The 7,500-nt window shown below is 40.8% G+C and overlaps 1 protein-coding gene across 1 annotated transcript in view; it reads right to left on the bottom strand.

Moving 5' to 3' along the window:
- LOC138024338 (protein sidekick homolog) overlaps positions 1–7,500 on the bottom strand; it is a 63,543-nt gene that overhangs the window by 16,653 nt on the left and 39,390 nt on the right. The gene's annotated exons all lie outside the window — the stretch shown is intronic.

The raw sequence follows: 7,500 nt of genomic DNA, 5'->3' as shown, positions 1-7,500 counted from the left end.
CCGGAGTAAGGATGGCTCTGTGCATGGTAACGCTCGCGCCTATCATCTCTGAGGCCCCGCGATCGCATCCTAAGTTGCGTCTGTGGGCTTAGTTTCAGGCGAACTCAATCCTACTCTGAGGGTTTTTTCCCGGGTACTCCGGTTTTCCTCCCTCTGTAAAAGTGACTCCCCGCTTACTCCATCTGGCTGTGGTGCTGTGCTGCGAAGTCACGCATGGGTAGTGTTCAGGGGCTGTGCGCCTGGCTAGGCGCACAGCTCCTTCGGTCCGACCTCGTTGAGCTGCACCCTTAGCAATTCAGTCTCTGACTGGGAAAAAATGGCGATTAACCAGCCAGATATTATTATTACTATTTATGGCCGCACCCCATTCTTAAAGTGAGCACTTAAAGGGGCAGTGTCACGGAATCTTAGTAAAAATCTGGAAGTTTTGCATCACTGAATCCAAGCCTTCAATTTCAAATTTAAGCTCATTTCGAATTTCCTTAATCTCGTTACGAATTTTTGGCAGCAAGTTATTGTCGAATACATCCATCAGTGTTTAGACAGTTAAAACGCCATCTTGCTTCGCCTCCGCAGATCTTCCCGGTGTCACGTCATCATTCGTTAGCGACTGTGCCGCGGACGTTCTTTCTGGAGTCTTACTTTTATCTTGTCGATTCTTGATGGCCGACATCACAAAGTGGAGTTATTTTGTTACAGAGTTGTTGAAGTAGTTGAAGTTACATGTGCATGGCTAGGGCGCTCTTCTTTCTTTTGACTTAACTTCCATCCAACTGCTGGATGTATCCAGCAGTAAGAAAAATAGACGCATCACAATGACAGGAATGTCGAAACCCTCAGGTCCTAAAATTGTATTTTTTTTAAGCGACATTCGTAATTCTACAAACCAGAGTTGCATCAAGCTATGTCTGATTGTCCACCTCGTTAACTTTCATTTTTGTTCTTAATTACTTTTGCATGACTTGACGGCCGCCATATTGGTTTCCTAAACTAGTCTCTCGGAAATTGGAGACTCTATTGTCACATGCGCATGCCTGTCTTGGTGAAAAGAAAGTGAGAATGTGTAGCCAGCCCTTGAACATAATATAAACACTAAAGCCGGGGCTTTACTCGAGAGCTCAAAAACAGCAGAGGTATTTGCGTCCGTTTCAAGGACGATGAAACATAACAAAACTGATCAACAACTTTTTAAATTTCCTAGCTGGCCGGAGGCAAACCGATTGGCTATTTACAAGTGCAGCCGAGAAGTTAAATCAGGGACTACCCGGACCAAATTCGACGAGTGATCAGAGCGGATATTGAACTTGGGTCTCCGGATCTAAAGGAAAGCGCTCTAACCACTAGAGCACGATAACTCTTGCATGAAACTCCATCTAATAAAACTGGAAGTTAGCCTCTGTAAGAGTCATATTTGACTTAATGGCTTCCAGTGGTAGACACAGTATACATATCAAGAGCGTCACATGCCAGAGATGAGAACTTTCAGCTGCCGAGACGAGGTTCTCGACGAGCTACAATATGTGGTTTACTTCAGTCTCTGAAAATTCTGCTATCCGAATAAGCCAGGGTGCAAACAGCGCCGCTAATTTAAACGAAGTGCAGCTCAGAGACCACAGTTTTCAACAAACATCGAGTTGCGTGAAGTGGATAAATGTTGTTGTCGTTTTTATTTTAAATTAGGAAGAGCCAAAAAAGGGGACTTTTACTCCTTCTTAACGATAACATAACACCGGGGTAAGTAGTTTTTGCAATCATGTTTGTTTTAGAACTTTTGAAAACAATGTTTCTATCAGAAAAAAAAAGCGTTTTACAGTCGCTCATTTTCACATCAGTTAAATCTCGAGCAATTATGACGTGAGATGTTGTTATGGGCAACCAAATGAAGTAACAATTATTCAAAATGGAGGCGCCCAGGAAAATTGAAAACAAAAGTAAGCGATTTTTTCGGATACAAAGGTGTTCATTAAAAAGTTTCAAATTTGATTGTAAACATTTTCCCTGTATGAGGTTCCCTTTAAAAGAATACGACTTTCTTTCAAGGCCAAGGATCAAGGCGAAATTAAACAAAAGAAAAATTAAATAAGATAAACGCGATATGTAGAGTTTCGCAAAGACGAGGGGGAAAATAACCTTTGAGAAGTATCGTCGGAGACGCATTGCCCTCCCTTTCCCTAGCCTTCCTCTTTTTGTAGCTCAACTTATCATCCCCTTTGCCGGCAAGCGCTTTATTTGCAGGCTAATGAGAGTAGGTGACAAGTCGCAGTGACATGTCTCTGCGACCAGTTGCTCCATGTGTACTACTTGCAAAACAAGTCGCTGCGACACGACGCCTGTTCGGAGCACACGCAGTGATCTCGTATGAGGGGGTATGTGAACCAGCTTTCTAATTCAATATGGCTGACCATATGACGCTCTCTCATTGGTTCATTTATATTTTGTGGCAGCGACTTGTTGCCGGAAGTGTACACACGATGCGACAACGATGCTTTCGCTAATTTTGTCGCTGCGATAAGTCGCACGAATTCAAACTGGTTTGAATTCGTGCGACTGATCGCGGCGACAAAATTCAGCCGCAGCGACAATGATTTTCATGAAATTAACCGTGTCACACAAGACGAATTGTTGCGGCGACTTGTCCCCGCGACGTGTTGCAGCGACTTATCGCGTGGTGTGTCCCGGCCTTAACCGTATTATGACAACCCACAATCATTGGTCTATCCCAAAATGTTCTATGTTGTAATTTCTTTTATCAAGTCGGTTCTTTTCTCAAAACTAGGTTTCTCACCGTTTAAAAAGGTGAACTATACAATTTTCTAAAAAACGTAACCTTACTCTGCTTATGGAGCGTTATTTGCTTTCAAGTTAGCGTATCTCTGTATCGATTTAGTCGATATATCACATGGCAAGTATATTTCTATCATCTATGAAACGAAAAGGTGTGCCCTACAAAAACCGCTTTACGGTAAAGTTTTAAAATTTTAACTCAGTTTGTCATTCGTTTCATTGTTTCGTTTTTTTTTTACTCTACTCTCATTATGTATTCGTTCAATCTTTGTTCAGTGGTTTTTATTGAAGCTTAGGTTCCTTTTAAGCAACACAATGACTTATGTTCATATCTCTAGTCAGACTTTCTTCTCTTCCTCCGCCTTCAAACATTCTTTTGATCTCTGCATCGGTGATGCTCATCCTGTCTATTGCTCGTCTGTTCTCTTCAGCAGAACCCGAGAAGAAGCAAAAATTCTCCCTCGAATTCTCCCTCTCCTGACGTCGAATAAAAACCTCTTCGGACGTGCGAGTTCGCGCTTTTATTAAATTCACTATCTTTGCAATCGCACCGCTAATTGATAGGTTATCAAGGGCCTTTTTTTCTCCAATTATGCCTGGAACCTGGTCATCCTTTACCAATCGGCGCACAATCTCAAACAGTAAAAGCATCATAGGCATCTCGGATAATAGTCCTATCTATCTTCACACCTGAAAAGCTTCAAGTTATTTTTGAAGGCACATTTGATGTCCTTGGCGAAAAGCTTTTTCGGGATCGGGTTAGCCTTCAGTTTAAAGGAGATTGTTTGGTCCTCTGCAGTTCCCTTCTGATAATGAAAAAGAATTCTTTTCCTTCCGGGTAAGCATTTCGATTATTGACGATCGTTTTGAAAATTCTGGTAACATATTCAACAGGCTGGCCAGTAATATAATATAAAAATATAAAATAAAATTTATTTATACCGCGCAAATTCAACTATACAGTTTTCAAATGCGCCTTACAATAAAAGAACAATATATAACACTATATAGTCAAAAAATTACACGAATGAATAATTATCTAGTCTATAAATTACAATACTATATCAGAAAAAGCTTTTTTAAAAAGATGAGTCTTCAAATTACGTTTAAAAACTCTAAAATCGGAAGTGCATCTAAGATCTAACGGAAGATTATTCCACAGTTTTGGTGCGGCGCCCACAAAGGCTCGATCGCCAAGAGTAGGGAGAGTCCTGAAATCTGGATTTGAAAGCAGATATTTGTTATTTGATCTGAGGCTGTAGGAAGAGTTAGGCTTACAATTTACGAGAGATGATAAATAATTAGGAGCTGTACCATGGATTGCTTTGTGAGTGATTATAATAATCTTATAATCTATTCTAAACGTTACAGGTAGCCAGTGTAATTTGTATAGTATAGGTGTGATATGGCAATACCGTGGTGCTAGATATAGGACTCTTGCAGCTGCGTTTTGAACACGCTGCAGTTTACTGAGAGTGCAGTAGGGTAGTCCGTATAAAAGTGAATTACAATAGTCCAATCTGCTTGTGATGAAAGCGTGGATTAATTTATGGGCAGATTCTATACTTAGATATTTTCTGACGCGTCTAATGTTGTGAAGATGAAAAAAAGCACTCCTACACGCTTTGGTTATGTTGAAGTTCAGGTTGAAATTGCAGTCAAACCAGGCCCCTAAGTTTCTAAGGGGTTCCGTGCTCGGAGAGATGATGGATTCGCCGATAGTTAGAGTAGCGCGTTTAGTTTTCTGTAGCTGCGCTTTCGTCCCAATGAGCATCAACTCTGTCTTGGAATCGTTGATCATGAGTTTATCATTGATCATCCAGTTACGGATGTCACAGAGGCACGCTTCCATTGCTGCAATGGCGGCGTCTTGATTGGAATCATCATTTGGATTGAAAGCCAGATAGATACCAGTATCATCAGCATAACTGTGCGCTGTTGGGAGGTGCTGGCTAATCACATCAAATAGCTCACTGGTGTAAAGGGAGAACAGCATTGGGCCGAGACAGGAGCCCTGTGGCACACCAAACTTTAAATCAAAACTGTTCGACTTTGCATTGCCGATTACAATACGCTGAGATCTATTCGACAGATAGGATTTGAACCACGTTACTGCTTGATCTTTAATTCCAAATTTGTATTCCAGGCGCCGCAGTAATATGTCATGGTCTACTGTGTCGAAAGCAGCGCTTAAATCTAGGAACACTAATAATGTGACTTGTTGTTTGTTCATGTTGACGAGTATGTCGTTGCGCATGCGCAGTAAGGCAGTTTCCGTACTGTGATTTTTTCTGTAGGCTGATTGAAATTCCGGAAACATCTGATTGGACGACACGTGATCGGAGATTTGTAGTGCAGCTGCCTTTTCAGTGATTTTTGAAAGGAAAGTAAGGTTGCTGACGGGCCGGTAATTTTTCTTTATCAGATCCATGTTGGCGTTCTTTAACTTTGGTCTCACTAAGACCTCTTTCCAAATGTCCGGAAAGTGACCACTACTGAGCGAAAGATTAACCATGTTGGAAATGGTCGGTAGGAGTTCGTTAATACAGTCTTTAACAATCTTGGTAGGTATGGGGTCATTGTCGCAGGTCTTGTTTGGGGCATTCAGCACCAGCTTTTTGATACCTTCTGACGACATTGGCTGGAAGTTATTGAAGGGTGTGCCAGCTAACGAAGACTCTTGAATGCTACTTCTGATCGAATGGTGAGGGTGATTCAATGAGGAGTCAATTCTATCCAGCTTTGAGCGAATGACATCGATCTTTTGTATAAAGAATCTCCCAAAATCATTACTAAGCAAAGTAGGGTCAGAGTGCTTGGGGTATTTTTGGTTTGATTCGTTCAATTCTCAGTTGAGATTTTCTCCAAGTTATTAACGAATCTCTTACCACCGACTTCCTGCGAAGTACAATTTGTAGTCATGATGAATTTTCCTCGTCAATTAGTTATAAAGCACCTTCGGTTTCTTTCTTCCTTTGCCCGAACCATTTATGGTAAAAGTAAAATGGAAGAGATCACTCAGCAGATAAAACGGAGACGCTGGAAACTGATTGGGAATGTGATGAGGAAAAGGGTAAATGAGAACACGAGGATAGCCTTAACATGTCCCCCAGAAGGAAGACGTAGGAGAGGTAGGCCGAAGGAGACATGGCGAAGAACGGCAGAGAAAGAACGAGGTGAACTTGGGTTCAAAAGGTTTGGCAGAGGCCGGTAGTTGTGCGAAAGACGGAGAAGCTTGGAGACAGAGAACGCAGGGCCCTATTTCCCTCAGAGGGAAAAGGACAAGATGATGATGAAAATGCAAATGCGCGTGCTATATTTATAAGGGAGTGAACCTAAACATAATTAAAAACCACAACTAGCAGAATGAAACCAGCTGCCAATATCCAAAGCGCTTTAGATTTGAGGTTGGATCACTAAAGACATATATTCATCCAACCAGTGAAGACAGCAGGATTTGAATTCGGTGCAATCGCATCTGAATCTGATGCCGTAACCACAGGACAACCACCGCCTCCAAAAAACTCAATTCGCACTTTTGCCTGTTTTTTTGTCGCTCAGTATGGGTTTATCTGAATTAATAAAAGTTCACTCGTGCACTCATCTAAGCTACTAACGACAAATACCTTCCTAAGTACTGGCCCCAGTTGTTCAATAGGTGGATAGCGCTATCCACCAGATAAATCACTATCCATTGGATAGCGCAATTGGTTGCGGTAATACTTATCCACTTTATAGTGATTTATCCGGTGAATAGCGCTATCCATCGTTTGAACAACTGGGGCCTAGTGTTTACAATTAAGGTACAATGAAGGAATAGAACACCCTTTCCGTGTTTGCATAGCCTGATCTCAACCACGATGGATGGTGGGAGAATTCGAGACGATAACACCAACCCACGACTGCGTCTCAGGTTTGCATAACTTTCATAACCTTTATTTATTAACTTTTATAATTCTCGCAACCCCCCGAGTGAGCTACAGACATCGAATAATAAAACATTTCATTCCTTTTCCTTCATGAATTAATAATGTCTGTAAGGATCTTGAATTTCCATACATGCATATTTTGTTTATATAACCTCACCAGTGAGTTATTTAAAAAAATACTGTTAAACCATTTCTGGAGAATTTGATTTGTTTCAATGCCGAGAAAGGTTGGAGCGCCCTTTCTGCCGAAAAGATAGTAAAAATGCGGTTACGTTTACTTCCGCGAGAATCCCACAATCTGAAGAAGGCTGCGAGGGTGCGCAGAGCTCCGCCTATTTCAATGTCTTAACCTTGACAACAGTTTTCAACAAGCATTTTTACCACAAAATTTCTTTGGAATATTGTTGTAAGTTAATATAATATTAGGATTACAATTTTATAATTTTAGTTTTAGAATCTTAGACATTTTATTGTAATTTATTTTACCTGATGAATTTTTACCGTGTATAAATAATGATTAAAGATTAAAGATTTAAAGAAAGAATTGCTTGTAATCTCGCAATCTGATTGGCTAATTTCCCGTTGGCGATAAGAGTTTAGACGTCAATTTGTCACGCAATGCAATAGCCAATCAGGAACGCTTATTTTGGGAAATAAACCAATCACATTGCGAGAAAGTTATAGACTGCGCTTGCTCTTTCTTTGTGTCATGATTTTGGTCACGCTCTGAAATAAAAACGTTCTTTAGCGTTGAAAATTGTGTTAAAAAACAAATCGAAAGTTGTTC

The sequence above is a fragment of the Montipora capricornis genome, chromosome 11 (genome assembly GCF_036669925.1).
Source record: "Montipora capricornis isolate CH-2021 chromosome 11, ASM3666992v2, whole genome shotgun sequence".
Lineage (NCBI taxonomy): Eukaryota > Metazoa > Cnidaria > Anthozoa > Scleractinia > Acroporidae > Montipora > Montipora capricornis.
Note: the sequence above shows the minus strand (reverse complement) of the source record. Positions and strands in the feature narration are given on the sequence as shown.